The 21,528-nt window shown below is 36.5% G+C and overlaps 1 protein-coding gene across 5 annotated transcripts in view; it reads left to right on the forward strand.

Annotated features, from left to right (window-relative positions):
- The window catches only part of LOC115622952 (trichohyalin), an 85,063-nt gene that overhangs the window by 27,317 nt on the left and 36,218 nt on the right, over positions 1 to 21,528 (forward strand). The gene's annotated exons all lie outside the window — the stretch shown is intronic.

Raw genomic sequence — 21,528 nt, forward strand, 5'->3', positions numbered from 1 at the left:
AGTGGCCAAGAGCAAAAATGTTGAGCATGACTGGCGACTGACAGTCCCATCTAATCGTTGAGCTTAGATCCTACCACATTTTTGTTTATCCACATGCACATCCATTGAGTAGCGGAAGTTTGCATCAGTCAGTCACTCAGTTGGTCGTCCGCTGGCTCTCAGTTCCTTTATTGGACGTCGAGCCACAGGGCAGAGTTCTGTTCTTGATTGGCCAAGATACGAGTATGGTGTTGCCTTTGAACTATTTGCCATCCGCTTCCAGCTGAGAAATGATTAGTTAATGTTGACCAAATCAATTTTAGTGCAATACCGAAACGAATCTTACATTTTTCATGTCAATTCTATTGAAATCCTTAAATTGGCGCGTCAGTACTGAACACTTTAATTATTTGTTTAGTCTATTGCTCTTAGTTTCGTGTTCATTAATCACCGATCTGATTATCAATGGCACGGTTCTTTTGTATTTACTCGTACACGTCACGTTTCGCTTTACAATTGAAATAAATCGATTTGAAATAGACACTCCAATTAAAATGCAATTAAAACTATTTAAAACAAAGTAGATAAATTTATTATATTTCATAGTAAATTTGAATATTTTTCTTTACTTTGATTTGAAGTTTTTTGCAGTTGATTTAATCATGTATACTAGAAATATATTACATTTTCATATTTTTAACAGTTAATTCGAATATTTTCAAATAAATGATTAAAACTATTTAAAACCAAGTAGTTAAATTTATTATATTTCATAGTAAATTTGAATATTTTTCTTAACTATAATTGAAGTTTTTTGCAGTTGATTTAAATATACTAGAATATATTAGATTTTCATATTTTTAACAGTTAATTCGAATATTTTCAAATAAAGGATGTTCATAAAGAATGTGTCAAGTACATTCAATAGCGAAAAACCTAAACTTTGGAAATTACTTTCTAACAAAAATCTGTTATAAAATGATATATATAATATTCATTTACAAAATAATCATTATTAAATGCAATTAATCATCTTGTTACAAGTAGAAGAAGAGTAGACAAAAAAGTGGGAAAGAAATTTTATATTTTAACATTAAACTTGAAATTAAGGTCTGCACACTTACTATCGACTAAAACACACTGTGGTGTAAATATTTAAATATATGCGTGTTTTTTAATGAGTGTATATATTTGAGTTCTTTTACAACTTAAATGCAACTTTTAAATTCCACGTAAGAGTACAGCTTTTCATTTATCAGTTAAAAGTGATTGCTTGAAATGTATGTATATTTGAAAATTGTGCCCCAATGCAACAGATTTGTACGATCCTGTTTGCACACAATCTTGAAAATATTTTATTACAATTTCATCACTTTCTATTTTGAAAATCATGTGCAATAAATATGGGCGCACATTAAAAGTTTCCGCGCTTCTGTTCAGATGTAGAGAATTATAATTTCTTGTTGGCAACCGAACAAGTCAAGACGTCTGGCCATGTCTGACCACAACACACAGGCACTGACAGTTGCAGATAAGCCAAAACATTTTCGCCATAATTCATTTGTTGTTTAATTGGTTCACACTTAAAATCTTTGGCTCGTTGCTGCGACTTGCTTGGGTAGTCTTGGTAGTCTACATAATATACTATATATACATATATACATACTTATGTACGTATGTCTTGTATAATGATATTTTGTTTGCCTCTTTGTGAAATAAGAAGCGTGCCAATTTTCTTGGCAATCTTCCTATGCTATTTTCACGTCTTTTATTTTTACAAACCGAATTAGTCATCTCCATTAAAATTGTTGATAAATACTATATACCTAGTTTCAAACTATGTTCCATAGAATTGTGCTGAGGTAAGAGAGGAAAATAAATAACGGCCACTTGTTGTTTGCGCAACTGACGAACTGATGGCATGACGAATTGAACGATGGGCGTTGCGTAGTCTTTCATCTAATGCATTATTAATTGTTGCTTTTTGAAGACAATGACACACACAAATAATAATGAAAACAGTTTAAATTTGTTGGAATGAGTCAATAATTGTGCCACAGTTCATAAATACCTATTTCTATATTATAGGCTATTATTGTTTTATTCAGTTGTTTGGAAGACAACATTGGGAAGGTGACTACATCATAATTTTTTCCAACAATACGGTTTAAATCAACTTAACGTAAACTTTATGAAATAAAATGTATTTTAGTTTCCCACACTATTTATTGCCAGACTTATAGCCGAACTTGAACCAATTCAACCCAATATATAGAATTTGCGTCAAAATGGCACCAATGCCTGCAAGGGTGTATAAATATCGGCTCGCCAAAAATAGCATTGTGTTTGTTTTTCAAATAGATATATTTTCTTTCGTTTATATATATATTTGTTGGAATATTAATGAGTGCGCCTCACATTCGAATATTCATTTGTGTCCATTATGTTCCATATGTGATTTATATTTTTGACGCCCACAAGGCTTTGTGTTTTTTAAGTTAAATATTTTAAAATGTGGGTTAAGCGTTTCGCTTTTTCCTTTCCTTGTAATTAATTTGATTTTTCGAGCCAATTGCGCTGACACTGTTGACACTGAGCGAGGCAATTGAGTGATTGACTGATGGACTGATTGACTGTTTGACGGCCTGACTGGGTGTTGAAATTAGCAAGTCTGCTTGCGCTTAAAGCAAAAGCACATTTCATTTATTTGTAAATAATAAAATGCAAGCATTAAATGCGATTGCACATAAATCGCATTTTGCGAACACAAGTGCCTCGTTATAAATGCCAGTTGCGTTCATTTTTTTTTTTTAGTTTTCATGCAACATAATGGTGCAAAATTTTGTATACATGTTTAACAATTGCAAGAACGTGTGAAAATTTTCATGATGAAACGAAGCACAAAAATAAAGAGAAATGTATTATATTGTGACAGACATGCAACAACTGTCAAATTTGTTGGAAATATGTCAACTGCATGTGGCGTGGCATAAACCTGAGCACAAATTGGCCGCACATCTCATTGGACCGGCATAGTAGAAATGTTAGTGAGCTGACGGGAAGTTTAAGAGTAAATACAGAAATCATTTTTCTTTTATACCTGATCAAATAATATAACTACAATAGATTCGAATTAAATTATAAAGAAATGATTATAAAATAAGAAATAGTTGTATATTAAATATAATCAATAACAAATAAATTGCATTCAATAACATTTTTAAAAGCTTGAATATAAAAATCAATATATTTTGTTACCTTTCTATGCAAATTTTTAAATATTAGTAAATAAGAAATCACAACATTTTGTACTTCTTTACAACATACGATTATGCGGTCTCTTTACAGAGTCGCCATTTAGGTTCTTTTTGAAAATTCGTCATTAAGTTGGTTATATATATCTAAAGTTACAGTCCTGCAAAAGAGAAGAATCTCCAAAGCTCGTCCGTTCATCACTTATGAGGAGATTAATCAGTAACTTGCTTGTACTGACAATATAAAAAGATTAGCATGGTTCAGCACTGGATACACGAAGCGGCTTTATAAAATCACGGTGTAACATTTGTTGGTATTCGAATAACGATATCTGTAATGAAGAATTGTTCTATTGTTTTTCAATGCAATACCAACATGCCGCCCCTTTTACACTGTAGCGCACAGACCTAGGTAGAGCAACCAACATGTCGTGATCCAAACTGATATGTGTACTATATGTACGAATATTCATAAAATTCGCATGCAATGTGGAACGCATCGAAATAAACAACTTTATTTGTCTGCTAAAGACAAAAAAATCGCCATTAAATGTATTTTATTTATTTGATTTCTTTTTGCGTATGCATTTAAACGTGCCGCGCCATCAAACGAAATAAAAACAGTCCGAAAATCAGTTTTAATCTTTAATTCGATTTGCATGTGTAGTTTGAGCATTATGTTGAAAGCCCGACACATTATAAATATCATCATTCAAATGCTTACTGCATGCAGAAACAGAAACAGAAACGGAGAACTCATGAAAAATGCAAAACAAACTCTGTCAATTAAACGCAGTGGAGGCTCCTCTGACAGCCATAAATATTTAAGGTCGACCGATTTAAGGGCTGCCAAAGCAAAAATAGCAGCGACATCTATATACATACATACAAGTACTCGAGTGTACATATATACATAAATAACAGATTGCTCCAGCAGCAGCAGCTAAATGTTTAAGCCACTTTGACGCGTTGGCATAGGAACTGAAATGTTGAGAAAGTTGAACATGAAAACATGAAACATTTTCAAGTTCACTTTTTGTTACAAAATATACATAATTACAAAAATAGCTTGCCGGCTGCGTCTCTAATCTTGCAAACACACATACCCATATACCCATGCCATATACTTGTAGTATAGTATAATATACCCGTAGCGAGCGAGCGAAAAGGTCACGGGGCCGACGACAAAGTTGTTGGCCAACTGAATTTTGGTCAGAACGTGGGGGCTGTGCGCCAAAGTAGCTGTATTTTAGGGCTGTGTGGGCGTGTCTGTCACTGGGGACTACCGCAAATTGAATTCAAATTCGTTGGCTATCGTTTGAGCACGCGTTTGTGTGTGAGTGTGTGTGTGTATCTGTGCGTGTAACTGTGCGGTAGCAATTGAGTCTAAACTGCCTTGGGAGCACATTGGATAAAAGTTTTGGTTCGGGACATTTGGGGATTTCGCTGCACTGCCGCACACAAAGCGCCCCAAATGCAATGCGGTGGCAGCAGCAGCAGCAGCACAAAAAGAAACTTATTTCATGCCACAGCGATTGCCCCCGCTTTGCAGCATAAGTGACTAGTATGAGCCAGAAACAAACAGTGCTAATACAAACTAGATCACTTTCATTTCGAAGCAATGCTACATATTGCATTTCGAATCGAATCACTTTGAATCACATCTTGAGACAATTACAGGTGCTTTATTTTGTTCCTAACCAGAAACATATCAACCATTCACTCATTACTACATGTTTTACTAATTACAAGTCATTATTACCAACTTTAGGCACCTGATTAGTATCTAATTAGGTTTCGGTTCCAGTTTTATTGAACATTCGAAGTCAAATATTTCTTTGCTTTTCATTGTTTTAATTAATTTTATATCCCGATTAGTTCAACTATGTATTGGCAGCTGCTTGCGTTTATTCTTTCTTTTAAAGCAAGTTACTAGTATTGTTTCTACTTCAATTTTGTGCCATCATAATTTAGTCACAAGAGTATAACTATAATGCTTAAGGCATTTACTACGATTTAGATTCTCTCTCAGTAAACTTGGCATAAACCGATTTAGTCTTTAACTAATATTTAAATTGAAATTATTGCTACTGCTTCTTATAATCTATAGTAAGTCCTCAACTAGTTCAATGGGCACACTTGCGCCAAAATCAAGCTGCAGGGTAAATTAACTAAGGCATTGTCTAAGGCAAACGATAAAGGGATGGACGCATAGCAAGACCGACAAAGAGACAGACAGACGGACAGCAGGACAATCGGCGGCACACGACAGAGCACACAAGACCCACGCACAAAATGCCTCGAGGTTGGCGAATTTGTGGCAGTCCTGTTGATGTTGCCGGCAACGTTCAACATTCTGCCACAACCAACAGCCACAACTGCAGTACTCGGGCCATTGTCAAAGCGAAAGATGATTCAGATGATGATACAGATGATAATAATGATGATGATAATCATCATCTGTGTTTGAAATGCAATTGCATTCGATCTTCATCAAAAATTGTTGTCTTCTAGAAAAGCACGCCATCAGTCGTTCAGAAATGAAAATGAAAAACTTGTGAAAAAGCTGCAAAGAAATCAAATGCAAACTTACGAGTACACAGTGGGAACTATAAATTCCTCAACAGTATAATCATATTGTTCATATAATTGCAAATCAATTTTCATATAGTCCTGCGATTAAATCGTAGAATATTAAAACATTTTTTCAAGCAACATCAAAAGTCAATTCTTTTAGTCAGTTTCTTCAAAATTTAGAAATGACTCCTTAACTAAAATATGAAATCAGTTTTCTAAAAAAAAAGAGTAAGTGCTCTCCCACAAATTCATGCTAATTGGGAAAATTTAATCAGTAACTTATTTCTGCTAATAGAATTAAATACATTGGCAGTATTGTAACGGCTAAAAGAAAAATGTCCCGTGTGTACTCGTATAAATACATTTTTGATAGCTCTTTATATAGCTATTGGCGAAGCGCAACGCTCATGACCTGCGGCAATATAATTTATGACGCCAAAACTTTTCTATACTTGTATGCCATGCACGAGCGCCGGACCGAGCCGGGGAGCGACTAACTAAGTGAATGGAGGGCGCTGTCTCAGGCGGCAGCAGAAACATGATTTGATTTATGAACTGGCATGCGCAGCAAGCGGCAACATGTTGCAGCAACATGTGCTTAAGCTAACGAGCATGTGTGTGCGCAACAGTTTGTAAGTTATTCAATTCTTAAATCATTTTAATGTGCCGCGAAAGTTTTTCCTTCGTTATTCTTTTTTTTTTTTTTTTGGTGCCAACGCACCCAAACACCCAAACAGTGAAAAGTGGGTGAATGCCAAAAGCACAACAGCTGCTTGCCATTGTTGTTGTTGTTGTTCATGCTATTTGTTGATATTATATTGCTACTCGTGTTGTTGTTGGTTATGCTGTTGCTGTTAATGTTGCTGCTGGCGCTGACAACTGCCACGACTTTGCCTTAATCTCTAGCAGATGAAACAGAGACAGGCAGCAGGCAGCAGGCAGGCAGGTCGGCGCATTAAGGCAGCTAGGCGGTTAGGCATATGGAAAAATATTTCAAAAAGATTGCCAAACGCTGATAACGAGCAGCAGCACGCTCACGACTTCAGAGCGTTGAGGCACAGACATGTCTGTCTGCCCCATTTGAAATTGATTAGAGCAGCAGCGAGACGCACATTACAAGTATGACGGTACGTCCACGTACACTTACAAAAAAATAGAGCTTCCCAATACTCTCTAAAAGCCCAACTTGTTGCAAAATGTATTCGTAGGTAGAATCAAAGAATTAACTAACCTATGTATATTTCCTAGTTCAAAATAGCTATGGTCTTAAATTCAACAACAACTTATTTAAATTTTTAGGAAATAAGAAACATTTTATTTGCCCAAGTGTAAATATTGGCTTGTGTGTCTATACCCTTACTATTCACTCGTAAATACTTGCATGCATTGTAGAGATAAGGGGGCGATAGCGTCAAGACGCATTAGTCGCCTGGCTGTAACGTCGCTGCAAATCTTTCATCATTTGGGCGACGCTATGCCCCTGCCTCCAGCAGTTCCATATTTAGCTACTTGGAAAAATGAACACCAACACACAATAAAAACGTATAAGCGAGGTCAGCTATGAAAATAATTGCGGAAATGTTTTGTGCATCCCCGGAAAACTTACCCATTGGGCTGCTGCTGCATCAAGTGGTGCACATTTCACCTTCAATCGTTGCACACTAGCTTGTGCTACACACCGTGCTGACAAAAAAGGAAATACTATAGTCAGTTTCTCAGTTTGGAGAAAAACATAACATTTTGGAAAAAGTAAGCTAATATTATAATTCATTTGTCTTTAAATATTAATTCTATTGTCGTGCAAAAATGCATAAGCAATCGAACGAAAACGATACATTTTGTTAATGAAACCGAAAGTTGATATATATTTTGGCTAGTTTCTATCAATTTTAATCTTCGAAAACGAGAAATCTGATCTTAAATCAATATTTTACTCTATTTAAAGTACTGTATTTATAAATACAAAGCATAAGTCATGAAACGGAAACTACAACAAAAACAAAAACCATAATACACGACATGTATTTTGGGCTTAAAAAGTGATATAAAATTAAAATAAAATTTTAAAAATTAATGTGAATTCTCTAACTCCATAAATTGGAGAATTAAAGAAGGTATTTTGAAAATTAATGCTTTCAGCTTGCTTCGTTACTGCCTATGTATTGACAATAAGCCTGGAGTTATTAATTCGAAAATACGTTTAACAACATATTATGTACATAAAAAGTTTAAATGCAATTGTAATTTACATTAAACCAAGGCCTTAAGCTAATAATCTTACATGAGCGTATGCTCTTAAGTAACACTTCAATTCGTATTTCACAAATAAGTTGACATTGATAGTGTAATGTGATAATGTGTTGTGTAAGCTGATATTTTGTTATTATATTTACAATTTGTTTTATAACAAATTATCAACAATTTGTATTGAATTGTGGCAACCAAATATGATAATAGCCCACAGTATATTTGATATTCTTCAGCGCAATTTAAACGACTGCCGCTGTGCTTTTATTCTGAACTATCCGATGTTTATCTCGGACATAACTCGGAGTCAAAAAGCACTGCTCAGAAAGTGTGCTGAGCCGGCTGCTCGATGCAGTCTAGCATCTGGTTAAGGCAAAATGATATGCCTTGCCCCATTGCGAATCGGATGCGCATGCCCTGATGTGCCAACTAATATTACGTTGCTATTGTTGTTGTTGTTGTTCCTGTTCATGCCATTGCCATTAGGCATTGCTGGGTGCCGTTGCTGTTCTGCTTTCACAAGGTAAAACAATTTTCATTCATGAGTTTTTCTTCGCATTGACTCATGCAATATGCAACATGCTTTTGTTCACCTTCCCCTTCCCCACCTGCCGTCTTTCCACACGGTTGCGGCCTGCAGCTTGCAGCTTGCAACTGTTGTAGAAATGCAGACGCTTGTTCTATTGTGCCGTAAGTTTGAGACTGCTTGACGCAAATGGCTGCTGGGCTAAGTGACGGACTGACTGCCTAACTGCCTGACTGACTGAGTTAGAAGTCGGGAAGTCGACTTTCCGCCCACCGGCTTTTGCGGCCCCCAGACACAACATACTGTAGTTATGATTATGAGATGCGAAACCAACTTGATTTTGTGCTTGACTGAATTCACTTTTATTCTGAACTAGAGCTCAACTATTGGCATTCTCAAGAGTGCTTGTCAATAACTGGCAAATTGTGCAGCTAAGCTTCTTGATTTTCATGTTAAGATTGTATAAAATAATTTGATTACAATTCACTGGGGAGCATTTTGCAAGCCACTTACATTTTTCAGTTTGCAAATAAGCACATAAGAGGCTGAAGAGTGAATTGTCAAAGGCATGAAAATAAGTGAAGGATGAAGTAATTGAGAACTATTTATAGATGCAAAATATACACTGCGGAAAAATGTCAACCGTTCATCGATAAATGTTGTGTAAATAAATTTATTTTCATATTTATCACAAACATATTAATTGCTTTATATTCGAAGTGGGTGAAAAATTAATTGTAGAGGCGAATACAAATTTTGGTGTGTGATTATCTGAACTATAAGAAATATATAAAATCTTAGTTCATTTTGCACTAATGGGGACTACTTTAAACTAAATATGTTGGACCAATTAAATTATATCGCTAAATTTATTCAATTTTAGTCGGCGCACAATATAGATTTAATTATTTATGAAGCAACTATTAACTTTAAATATTCGTACTTATTTTTAATGAATTGTACAATTTGAAAAATTCTGCCTAAATTCCTTTTAAAATAATAAAAAATCGGTGTACAACTAAAGCGCAGGAGTAATGTTCAATCTAGAGACTCGTAATTCAACAAACATTTTACTGCTATAGTTATACCTTTAATATAATTTGTTTAAACATAAACTAAATTACATTTTAGTTTCACTATTTTTGGCTTTTCTCTTATTAAGTCAAATTAATAACGATAGAAACTTCTGGAAGATGAGGCTTTTCACACCCTCAGTGGCTTGATTCTGAAAACTGGCATACATACGAGTAGTTGTTGAATATAATAAGATTGGAAACGATGCAGATTGTGATAATATTAATTAAAAATTATATTTAATTTTTATTATTTATAAAAAGCAGATTAGAAGCTAACTAAAACTAAATGAAATTCAAGTGTAACACTAACAGACGGCTAAGTAGAGAGATGTCAAAAAACTGTTCCATCAAGCCACTAATTCGCCTACTCATTCACTCTAGGTTCTTTGTTGTTGTTGCCCATCACAAGGAACTCCTCCCATTGGCACTTCCATATACGAGTATGTAGTCGTCTATTCAAATTAGTTGCTTACAATGCATAAATTGCAACGGCTAATGAGCCGCAACAACAACAACAGCAACAACACATCAAGCGAAATGCGTGACTGACAGTTGGAATTGAAGAAGGGGCGCTTTCTTTGTGGCTGTGGAATGGTTGGGTTTGCTTGAGAATTTCCACTTACTCGTATGTGTTCATTTGGGTCGACGTTGCAATTGTCAACGTTATGAGCTTGTTGTTGCCACTTTGACTTGCAAAAATCTGTTCACGTTTTCGTATTAAGAAGCCATTAGACATTCAAAACATTTCCATTTGCCACGTTTTGCAAATGCTGCCAAGCACTCGTCTTTCACGCGCTCATTTTCTGGTGCTTATTTTATGCACTTTATTAATTCAATTCCATGGCGTATTCGACAAAATTGCAGCCTGTAGTGCTCGTATAAGGTGCAAGGATACGCGAGACTCGAGTCCAAGTCAAAGTAAAGGCAGAGCCTTGCTTGAAATTTGCATAATTGAGTGTCGCACAAGAGCCTGGCATCCGGATCCAGCAAGGAATGGGGCTACAGGCAGCGAAGCGAGCAGGTGTTGACAGTTGAGTACCCACACATATACACACACATACACACATACACATACACACATACACATACACACACACACACACACACATCCTTCGCAACACTTTCAGTTAGCACCTACCTTATTTGTCTCTGTTGCTGACATTGATGAAGCTTTGCGGCAGCCATAAACTTACGCTGCCATGAAAACCTGAACCTTTCAGTTACCTTTCAGCCGTCAAACCCCCATCCTTCTGTCATCACATGTTGTTGTTGCTGCTGCTGCTGTTGCTCGCTTCAATGCGGCTAATTGCTCCCCACTGCCGCTCTTAAAATATGCAACAAAGTTGCTTAAGACTCTGCGGCAAGTGCACAAATTGAATGTTTCAGACATCTCCACCAAGGATAGTTTAAGTGGAACTCCCAGCTCCCATGTACACTCAATTTTAAGCCAAAATTTCTCGCATCTCATCCTCGCTTACTGCTTTGTGCTTGATTCGCAATAGGGTCAGCTGAAATGCTCTTTACAGCCTGCCCTGCCGACTATGGATACTGCTTGGCCGATGCCGATTCATCATCTATATTAGTCATTTAAAAGTTGATCAATACTTGAGCTTTTAAATTTGAATTCTCACCTTGATTTGAAATCGTTTTAAAAGGGAATACTTGTCATGCTTTTACAGCCACCTACAAACCTTCTAAGTGGACGAAATACATTTAAGAGTCTAACTATTAATTAATTATATATATTAAGTATATGTATTTTAATTATATTCTGAAGTCTTGCTCAATTTTGAAACACCTGCAGAACATAATCATCTTACTAATTTTTTTCCCCACTTGCATTTAAAATAATCAGGTTAAGTGGAATTCTTCTTAATACTTTTACGGCGAAAACTTCTGCTGGTTCCTCACTAGAGCACCTGAAATTTGAAGCCGATGTCACATTCCCTTAAGCATCTTAGTTGCTAGACAAAATGCGATAGGCTTACAATCAAATTCAATCAATTTAATTAAATGGGAAACTTTTTCCCTCTCATTATGTGTATGTGTTGCACAACAATGCGTATACGCAACGTGGTAAGCGGGGCCTTATTTTGAACACGTTACGCACGTAAACAGCAAGAGCGATGCTAAAAATATTAGATATACATGTATTTTTATAACACTGCCATAATATCGAGTAACAAACACACACGCACACACACACACACACACCGCTCGTTTGATACACGCACCAGGCTCTGAGGATGCATTGACTGACTGACTGTCTGCCTCCTTGCCACTATAACGGCTTGACTACATAATAAAGCAGCCATAAAGCAGGAAAACGTGCGAATAACACGTCCAAATGAACAGAAACATCAAGCAGGCCAAATTTTGGGGCTTGAGTTTTGTTTTGTCGTACATCGAAGGTTGTGTGTAGTTTGCTGGCTTGCTTTCTGCTCGCTCGTTCATTCGTTTAGTCGCTCTGTTATTCCGGCCAGCTTTTTGGGAGCCAGTGCACGGCACACAAATTTGTAATTCCCACATGCACACACATCGCCGAGAGATGAACACTTTGGGTAGACACCACATTTTCATGCAGAACACGCGCGCGAACGCCAAGCGATTTGCTAGCGTTTCTTGCCTACAAACCGGGGCAAAAAGTATAAAGAAAGTATACAAATAAAATATAAATAGGACTGGCCCAAAAACGCAACAGCAAGCCCAAAATATAAGGCAAATGTTAGCCAACAAGAACAAAAAGACCACGATGCCAACGATGACGGGGAAAAAGGGAAAAAATAAGCGAAACCAAGCCAGTCGTTTGATAATAAAAATCAAATAAAGCAAGGCACAGGCAACCGGCAGCCGGCAACCGCGGAAACTTTGGAAAACAAGCTTCCAAAAGGGCTGGGCTCTGCATGGCACTGTTCTGCAAAAGTACAGCCATTAGTCGCAATTTACATTAGGTTCGGTATTGTATTCCAGACCGTTCATGAATTTCAAATATTTACGATTTATTTTCATTGAGCAAAGTTGAAAAATGTTTTTATTTGAGAAGCTAATACAGAGTTTCCGATATTGGAACTGGTCTGATTTCAATATTAATTTATAAAAGAAATTATTTTAATAAATATTTTAATTTTTCTGTCATTTCAGGTACGACTATAATTTTGAAATTACAATTTAAAAGATTATTAACAGGTATGTCAGTGATACTTCAACATATAAATTGAATTTAAAGTAATGTTTGCGTTGTTATTACATTAATAGGTTGAGCTCTGATTATAAGTATTAAAGGAAATATTAATGTAAAGTGGCATCCTTGTGCCATTATCATCAGTTGGCACCCCCGATCAGGCGAAGGTGTAATTAAGAAGAAGTCGTGGGATAGTCGTTTTTCAACAGTCGTAAGCAGCAGTCGTGGCATTCAGTCGTCAGTAGTAAAGTTGTACAGCAGTCACTAAAGTTGGTCAGAAGTTGCAAAAGTCGGCGTCTAAACATATTTTTAAGTCTTATGTTATTATATAATACTATTCTTATTGTTTGTCAAATACTCGATATACTTTATTAAACGATTTATAAACCTAATAAATCTTACATGGGGGCTCAACCGTGTCGAGCAGCCGGACAAATATTCAGAACAGTTCAAAGTTTTTAAGTGAAGCATTCATAAAAAATGATTCTTACATAAGGGCTCAGCCGCATAAATTTTCATACGCAGTCAGTTGAAATAATACATCTAAAAGTTGCAGTGCTTAAAAATGATACGCTCAAGCAGAAAAAATAAAAATGGCGCACCAAGCAAGAAAAATCTGTTGCCGGTGGCGCGCATGGAAAATGGAAAGACATCACAAAGTGTAGACGATCTCGATCTAACGTTTGAAATGGTAGAGGAAAGCAGAGCAGTGGTAAATGATGAACAAAGTGTAAATCATACGTGCGAAAAAGAGATAAATATATACAAGTGCGAACAAGGCACAACGGCAGGAATAAAAGAAAAAGGTGCGAACGTCGAACTACATGATAATTGCGCAGTTGAAAATACCGAGAAAAGAATGTATTCTGAGGAGACACACACATGTATACAAAACCACGATTTGTCAATTTTAATTAAAATGCTGAGTGAAAAGAACGATTCTAACCCAAACAAGAACAGTGTGTCGGTGGAAAGCTTTGCAAAAGTAGTCCCTGATTTCGATGGCATAGCTATACCAGTTAAGCAGTGGGTAAATAATTTCGACGAAAACGCCGAGGCATACGAATTAAGTGAAAAACAAAAGTATGTGAATGCAAGAAATAAAATGGTTGGCACGGCCAAATTATTTGTGGAAACTATTACTGTATCAAATTATGAAATGTTATGTGCAGCCTTAATAGAAGAATTTGATAAACAGCTGAGCAGTGCCGAAGTACATAAAATGTTGCAAAAGCGGAAAAAGCGTGTGTCGGAAAATTTTCATGATTATGTGCTCCAGATGCGAAAAATAGCATCACTTGGACAAGTTGAAGATCAGTCGGTTATAAATTATATAGTTGATGGCTTAGACGTGCGTGACGATCTAAAATTTCCGTTGTACAGTGCGCCCACGTACAAAGAACTTCGAAGTCGGTATGAGCTTACTGAATTAGTGGCAAAGAGCAGTTCGTATAACAAACGTCGCGAAAACGTTGATAAAGTAGGAGACAAACAACAACAACAGCAGCATTGCTACAATTGCGGTTCAACAGAACATAAGCGGGCAGAATGTAAACGAGAAACAAAATGTTTTAAGTGTAACGGTGTCGGTCACATAGCGAAGCAGTGCGTGGCAAGCAAACAAAGCGTTAACATTGTATTAAAGGAAAATCGCGTTAAAGAAATAAAAATCGGGAAAGCAGTTGTATCGTGTTTGATTGACACTGGCGCGGATGTTTCACTTATGCGAAAACAAAAATATGAAAACATTTTCGGTGACCAAAAGTTGCAAAAGAATTTTACTAAACTGTTTGGCTTAGGCAATATTGCCACTGTCGTGTTGGGTGAATTTACAGAAACAGTTGAGGTCGATGGTTTTGTGACAAATCATACATTTCTTGTTGTACCAGATGCAAGTCTAAAAGTTGAAATAATTGTTGGCTATGACTTTTTACAGAAGTTTACTGTCACACTAAATTCCAATGGTTACACGTTCGTACAGGCGCAAACAAAAGCTGATGATGAGCAGTCTGAGTTGAATGTTTTTAACGTGGTAAGTCCAGCAAGCGAGATCGATTTAAATGTTGAATCCCAGTATGCCGAACCAGTCAAACAAATGATCGCCAATTACAAGCCGGTGGACAATGCAGTAGAATGCCCAATAAAAATGACCATCATACCGAATGTTCCAAGCATCGCTTTTCGCGAAAGTCCAAGCCGATTGTCTACAACAGAACGTGAATTTGTACGAAAACAGGTGGATGAATGGCTTCACTGTGGCATTATCAGAGAGTCGTCGTCAAACGTTGCAAGCAAGGTGGTGTTGGCCAAAAAGAAAGATAGGACCTACCGATTATGTGTGGACTATCGTAAGCTGAATACCCTCGTACTTAAGGATAGGTTCCCAGTACCAGTTGTCGAAGAAGTACTCGAGAAGATGCAAAATGCGAAATATTTTACTGTTATGGATTTGCGAAATGGCTTTTTTCATGTGCAGGTAGAGGAGCAAAGTCGAAAGTATACAGCGTTTGTTACCAAGGAAGGGTTGTATGAATTTAATAGGGCACCCTTTGGATTTTGCAACTCCCCAGCAGTGTTCGTACGATACGTTAATTACATATTTCAAACATTGATTAACAAAGGCATAATGGAGATGTATGTTGACGACATAGTTATTTTCGGAGATTCAGCTGGTCAATGTTTGGAAAATATGCGAATTGTACTGAAGCAGGCAGAAATGTATGGGCTTGATATAAAATGGGCCAAGTGTCAGTTCTTAAAGAAGAAAATAAATTTTCTGGGTCATGAAGTAGAAAACGGACGTGTTTGGCCAGGTCAAGAAAAGGTAAAAGCTGTGAAGAATTTTCCTCTTCCCAAAAACATACGGGGAGTACAGGCCTTTCTTGGACTAACGGGGTATTTTCGAAAGTTCGTTAAAGATTATGCATTACTAGCCAGACCGTTGACACAATTGTTGAGAAAAGAAGCCGAATTCAAAATTGAAGGGTTACATGTACAGGCGATAGAACAATTAAAGAATGCTTTGACGAATGAACCAGTATTGAAGATATTTATGCAGAATGCGGCAACACAGTTACATGTTGATGCGTCAAAAGATGGGTTTGGTGCTACTCTTCTCCAGCAGCATGATGGCAAGTGGCATCCTATTCTGTACTGGAGTAAAAAAACGACACCTCAAGAAGAAAAGTTGCATAGCTATTTTTTGGAAGTGAAAGCAGCATATTTAGCAACAAAAAAGCTACGACATTATTTAATGGGCATTGAATTTGTTCTCGTTACTGATTGCGCAGCGTTTAAGATGACATCAACGAAAAAAGAAATTCCCAGAGAAGTAGTGCAGTGGTTAATGTATCTGCAAGATTTTACGTATACCATAGAACATCGCGCTGGTATAAGGATGAAGCATGTCGACAGCCTCAGTCGATTCCCAGTCATGATCGTAAGCACAGAAGTTCAGGCACAATTTTTAAAGGCCCAACGCAAAGATGAAACCTTAGTTGCAGTTGCAGAAATTTTAAAACTGAAACCATACGCAAACTACAAGGTCAGAAATCAGCTGATTTATAAACAAGTAGATGGTATTGATTTGCTAGCCGTACCGAAATGCATGGAAAAAGAAGTTATCAGGAATGCTCATAACTTTGGTCATATGGGTGTGAAGAAAACCATGCATCACATTCAGCAGGACTATTTTATAGCACACTTAGAGAAAAAAGTTGTGGAATTTATCGCGAATTGCATTGAGTGTATAACACATAACAGAAAGCTGGGTAAACAAGATGATTTTTTGCATTGTATCGACAAAGAAGATCAGCCGCTGAGTACACTCCATGTAGATCATTTGGGATCATTGGACCTGACTGCAAAGAAGTACAAATACATATTCGCTGCTGTTGACGGGTTTTCAAAATACACATGGTTGTATCCAACAAAGTCTACCGATGCGCAAGAAGTTGTTAAACATATCAGCTCGTGGGTAGCTATCTTTGGGAATCCACGGCGTATTATCAGCGACAAAGGAGCAGCATTTATATCGAAGCAGTTTAAAGATTTTTGTGAGGAACACAAAATAGAGCACATCGAGACTACTACAGGGATCCCAAGAGGAAATGGGCAGATAGAGAGAGTCAACCGAGTTATTCTGTCTGTTTTGTCAAAAATGTCTGCAGCCGAGCCGTCAAAATGGTATAAATATACATCACAGGTGCAACGATCTATTAATACACATGTCCACTCATCTACGAAGTACACTCCGTTTGAAATTATGTTCGGCGTCAAAATGCGTAATGAATCTGATCTGGAAGTGGTGAAAATTCTTCAGGACGAGCTACTGGAAGGCTTGCAGGATGAACGCAACCAAATCAGAGCTGATGCCAGAGTACAGATTGAAAAAGCTCAAAGTTGCTACAAGAAGAATTTTGACAAAAAGCGACGTAAGCATAGTGGTTACCAATTAGCAGACTTAGTAGCCATTAAAGTAACACAGTTTGTAAATGGTAAAAAGCTGGCTCCGAAATATATCGGGCCATACGAGGTTACCAAAATAAAACGTAATGGAAGGTTCGACGTGAAGAAAGTTGCAGAGTTCCAGGGTCCGAATCAGACTTCAACTTGTACTGATTCTATGAAACTGTGGCGTTACATGGGTCAAGACGAAGACGATGAAGCTGGAGAATCATCTGAGACAGATGATGAGCAGGATGGCCGAGTGTAAAGTGGCATCCTTGTGCCATTATCATCAGTTGGCACCCCCGATCAGGCGAAGGTGTAATTAAGAAGAAGTCGTGGGATAGTCGTTTTTCAACAGTCGTAAGCAGCAGTCGTGGCATTCAGTCGTCAGTAGTAAAGTTGTACAGCAGTCACTAAAGTTGGTCAGAAGTTGCAAAAGTCGGCGTCTAAACATATTTTTAAGTCTTATGTTATTATATAATACTATTCTTATTGTTTGTCAAATACTCGATATACTTTATTAAACGATTTATAAACCTAATAAATCTTACATTAATATTATTTAAAATAAATGCCTTAAAAATTAACTGAAATTATGAGTGGAAATAGTTGTACAAAATATTACAGAGGACATTACAGCTTGGACAACTTTTTGTGTCAAATTTTTAGTTTCATTCTTTTTTGCGTTTTCCCTTTCTGTGTTGAATTGCATTATTCCGCTCAATTCCTACTCTTTACTCATTCGATAGCTATCACAAATACTTAGAATATATATAATAAATTTCATTGTTATTAGGAAATATTAGTAAAGTCTACAAATTCCAATTACTATTAACAATGTGAGTTAGTTAAAAAAAATGGTACAAAATATTATAGTAGGACATTGCAGCTTGGGCAAGTTTTTCATTATTTTTTGGCGTTTTCTTATTGTGTGTTGAATAATAATGCCCTTTAAATCCTACTCATGGGAGAGATATCATCCTTAGAATATATATAATAAATTTAATTGATATTAAGAACTGCATATCTTTATATCTTTTGAGTTTTTATATAATTTTAAATTTATATTTCAATATGTTATATATATATGTTAACTTATGGTGGGGGAATTTATTGGTTATGAGTACTGTTGCAAAAGATCGTTAACAAGTTGTTTGTTGGCTAGTGTGGTTCTAAGGCTTTGTGGATGGCGGTTGGTGGCTTATGGGTTGCTGGTTAGTCAATGGTAAGCAGCTAAAATCAGCACTGAGTGCCAGCTCAAGGCAAGGTTTTGTGCGAAAAAAAGAAAGTAAAAGAAAGTAAACTTTACACACCACACCACACAGCCATTAAACATGCGCGTGAACTTGAATTCATTTGCTTAACGCTTGCTTGTTGTTACAGCTCCAGTCGTTGTTGTTGTTGTTGCGGCTGCTGCGTCTGCCGCATGTTGTGGAGCGTTTATTGTCGTGGGGCGCCATCAAATGCCACTCAAATGCGCAACAACAGTAAAAAGCGCCATAATTATAACGAGGCGAACAAATGTTTTTCGACTCGCAGACACTCAGACATTCAGGAGTCGGCCGATGGGTCGTTCGGTCGGTCGTTCGGTCATATGGGGCGTATGAGCAACAAGGCCTAACAACATTTGTTTCTTTTTTATACCACACAGTCATAAAATATCAAGTGGATGTCAAAAGGAAAAAGGTTAAATAAAAACAGTAAAAACATTAAAGCGGAAGTTGAAAAAAACCGAGTGGGCGTGGCTGGGCGTAGGCTGATGCCAAAGAAGCATACATACATGCATATGTATGTATGTCAGGCTCTGAATGTGTGTGTGTGCTTATGTTTGTTTGAGGCTTAAAGATTTATGAAAAATTGGCTTTTGTGTCAGAGCCATGTCGCGCATGCAAGTTAAAGCAGATAACGTGGGCTATTTATGTATGTAAGCGTGTGTATTGTGCAATGCCGGAAATGAAATTGTAAGTTCATGACGGTGCACAATTCTTTTTGTACTTTAAAACATTCTTTGTACTTTAAAATACTCTTCATGAAAGGGTAAAGGGCATATTTGTTTCAAGATAATGATATATTCCACAAACAGATAAAATCAGTATCAGTATCACGCATCTTGTCAGCGTCGTAGATAATTATTGTAGCTATGTACTTTAGCATCGAAGCTATGCGTGGTGGAAATATTCATTCGCTTTACTTGTTATTTTAATTTATTTCCTACACTAATTCAGTTTAACATGCTCGTATGTATAACAAGATCTTGGTTTTATTCTATTTCTAACTTAAATTTGTAACCAAAATACTACTGCTGCAAAAAAAAACGGAAGGTGTTCTTGATTTTTAAAAGTAATAGGCTAATGAACTTAAATACTCTACATTGTAGGGGTCGTCCTAGAATTAGAAATTAGTTTTTTTTTCGCCCTCTATTATCTGCACATGTATGCAATGAAGGACAAGAAGATATTGATGGATGCGTATATGACATATTGTGGACACTCTAAGGGATGTATTGAAAAGGGAGCGACAATCAGCACTTACCTAAGGATTGAAGCATTCCCTTCAAAAGAAAACCTTTACGATATGGTAAAAATAATAGTCGAATTCCCTCTTGCCTCCAAAACAATGCTGACTAAGTCAGTGGCCTTGATTATTCAAAGACCCTTACCTTGAAAAAATTTAGAAGGTATGAAGTTATAAATCTAAGCAAAATGGTTACAAATCCACAAACTTGGCACTTGATTAGCCTTTTACAATACATTTCTCAAACTATCATGTTTTAAAACTAAAATAATTGGATTAAATCTTAGTTTTCCTATGAGGAAAATATTTTAACTTCTCTACTTTGAAAAATATTTGTGTTTTCATACACCTTTATTGATTCTTAAATGTTAAATGTAGAATGTACTTAGATTAGCGTGAAATTAATTCTTGAAAACTATTGTAGAATTGTTTTTCGAATAGTAGTGTCGATTAGGTATTTTGAACAGAATAAAAACTTGTGGCTTTAAATATTGAAAGTGTCCTTTATGTCAAGGACATTCGAACTAGAACGGCCTAGCGTTCTATCTAATATCATAATATTCCATTTATTATTCCATGGCTTCCGCCATGTCAAGCAGCTGTACATTTCTTATGCAAGCATTGCACACGCACCACCCAACCACTAGTTTGTCGGTGGTTGGCATGCCATGCGTCGGCCTTGCCTTCGTTTGCTCCCAGCGCCACATAAAATAATCAAAGCTGCCATAATTTTCAATTTATCTCCCGACGCAGTGAGGCGCACAAGTTGACCGCAAATAAACAAATGCGCACAACAGTGGCAGCAACAACAACAGCAACGTTAAACAAATATAAATAACTGCATAAAAAATAAAAATGAAAATTGCAGGCTAACTGGCCAACTGGGTTAGAATGACACACAAAAAATTGGGCGCATATTTGTGGAGGTCTAGAAACTACAGACGCGTCTAAATACATTTTACTCAATATACACAAAACAAATGTACATGTGGAACATATAAACATATTTACATATGTATGTGTACGTCCGTATATTTGTATGTGTTTCTAAATGTTCTTTCTATTGCACATTTGGCGCTTGTTTGCCCTTTCATGTTGTTTGTTTTATTTGTTATTGGGAATCATTGTGCATGGGTTGTGTTTTGTTTATGTTTATGCATTTTAATGGCGCTACTGCAATAGCAACAATGTAAATTTGGCAAGAGTACAGCATGTTAAGCAACATTGGCACACAATCAAAGTCAAATTGTGTGTGAATTGTGCAAGCCATTAAATTGAAACATCATGTACATTTTGTAAGTCACACTGGCTCTTGTTTATGCGGGAATCGGACAAATGGCTGCCAAATCAAAAATAGAAAAAGTCCCAAATATGTTTTGTATGTGCAGTGTGACCAGCTCTAATGTGATCTACTGGTTACATAGTTATTAACAATAGATAACAATTTTATTTCTTCTGAGTTAACAACTTAACGTGCTTATTTTATTCTACGGAGCGATAGCATTTAGTTCAGCAGCTAGTAAGTGTATGTCCCATACCTATACTTGTATATTTTAAATCTTTACAAAAATATTCATCCAACAATTTCAATTTCAAACAATACAATAATGTATATTATCTCCAAATCAAACATTGTCCAACTAAGCGGCTTTACTTTGGCTAAAGGCCGGCTTAACATGTATAATAAATGCCTTATAAGTATACTCGTACTTATCATAATTGCTT

Source organism: Scaptodrosophila lebanonensis, unplaced genomic scaffold (assembly GCF_003285725.1).
Source record: "Scaptodrosophila lebanonensis strain 11010-0011.00,11010-0021.00 unplaced genomic scaffold, SlebRS2 tig00000043-arrow-pilon, whole genome shotgun sequence".
In the NCBI taxonomy this organism is placed as follows: Eukaryota; Metazoa; Arthropoda; class Insecta; order Diptera; family Drosophilidae; genus Scaptodrosophila; species Scaptodrosophila lebanonensis.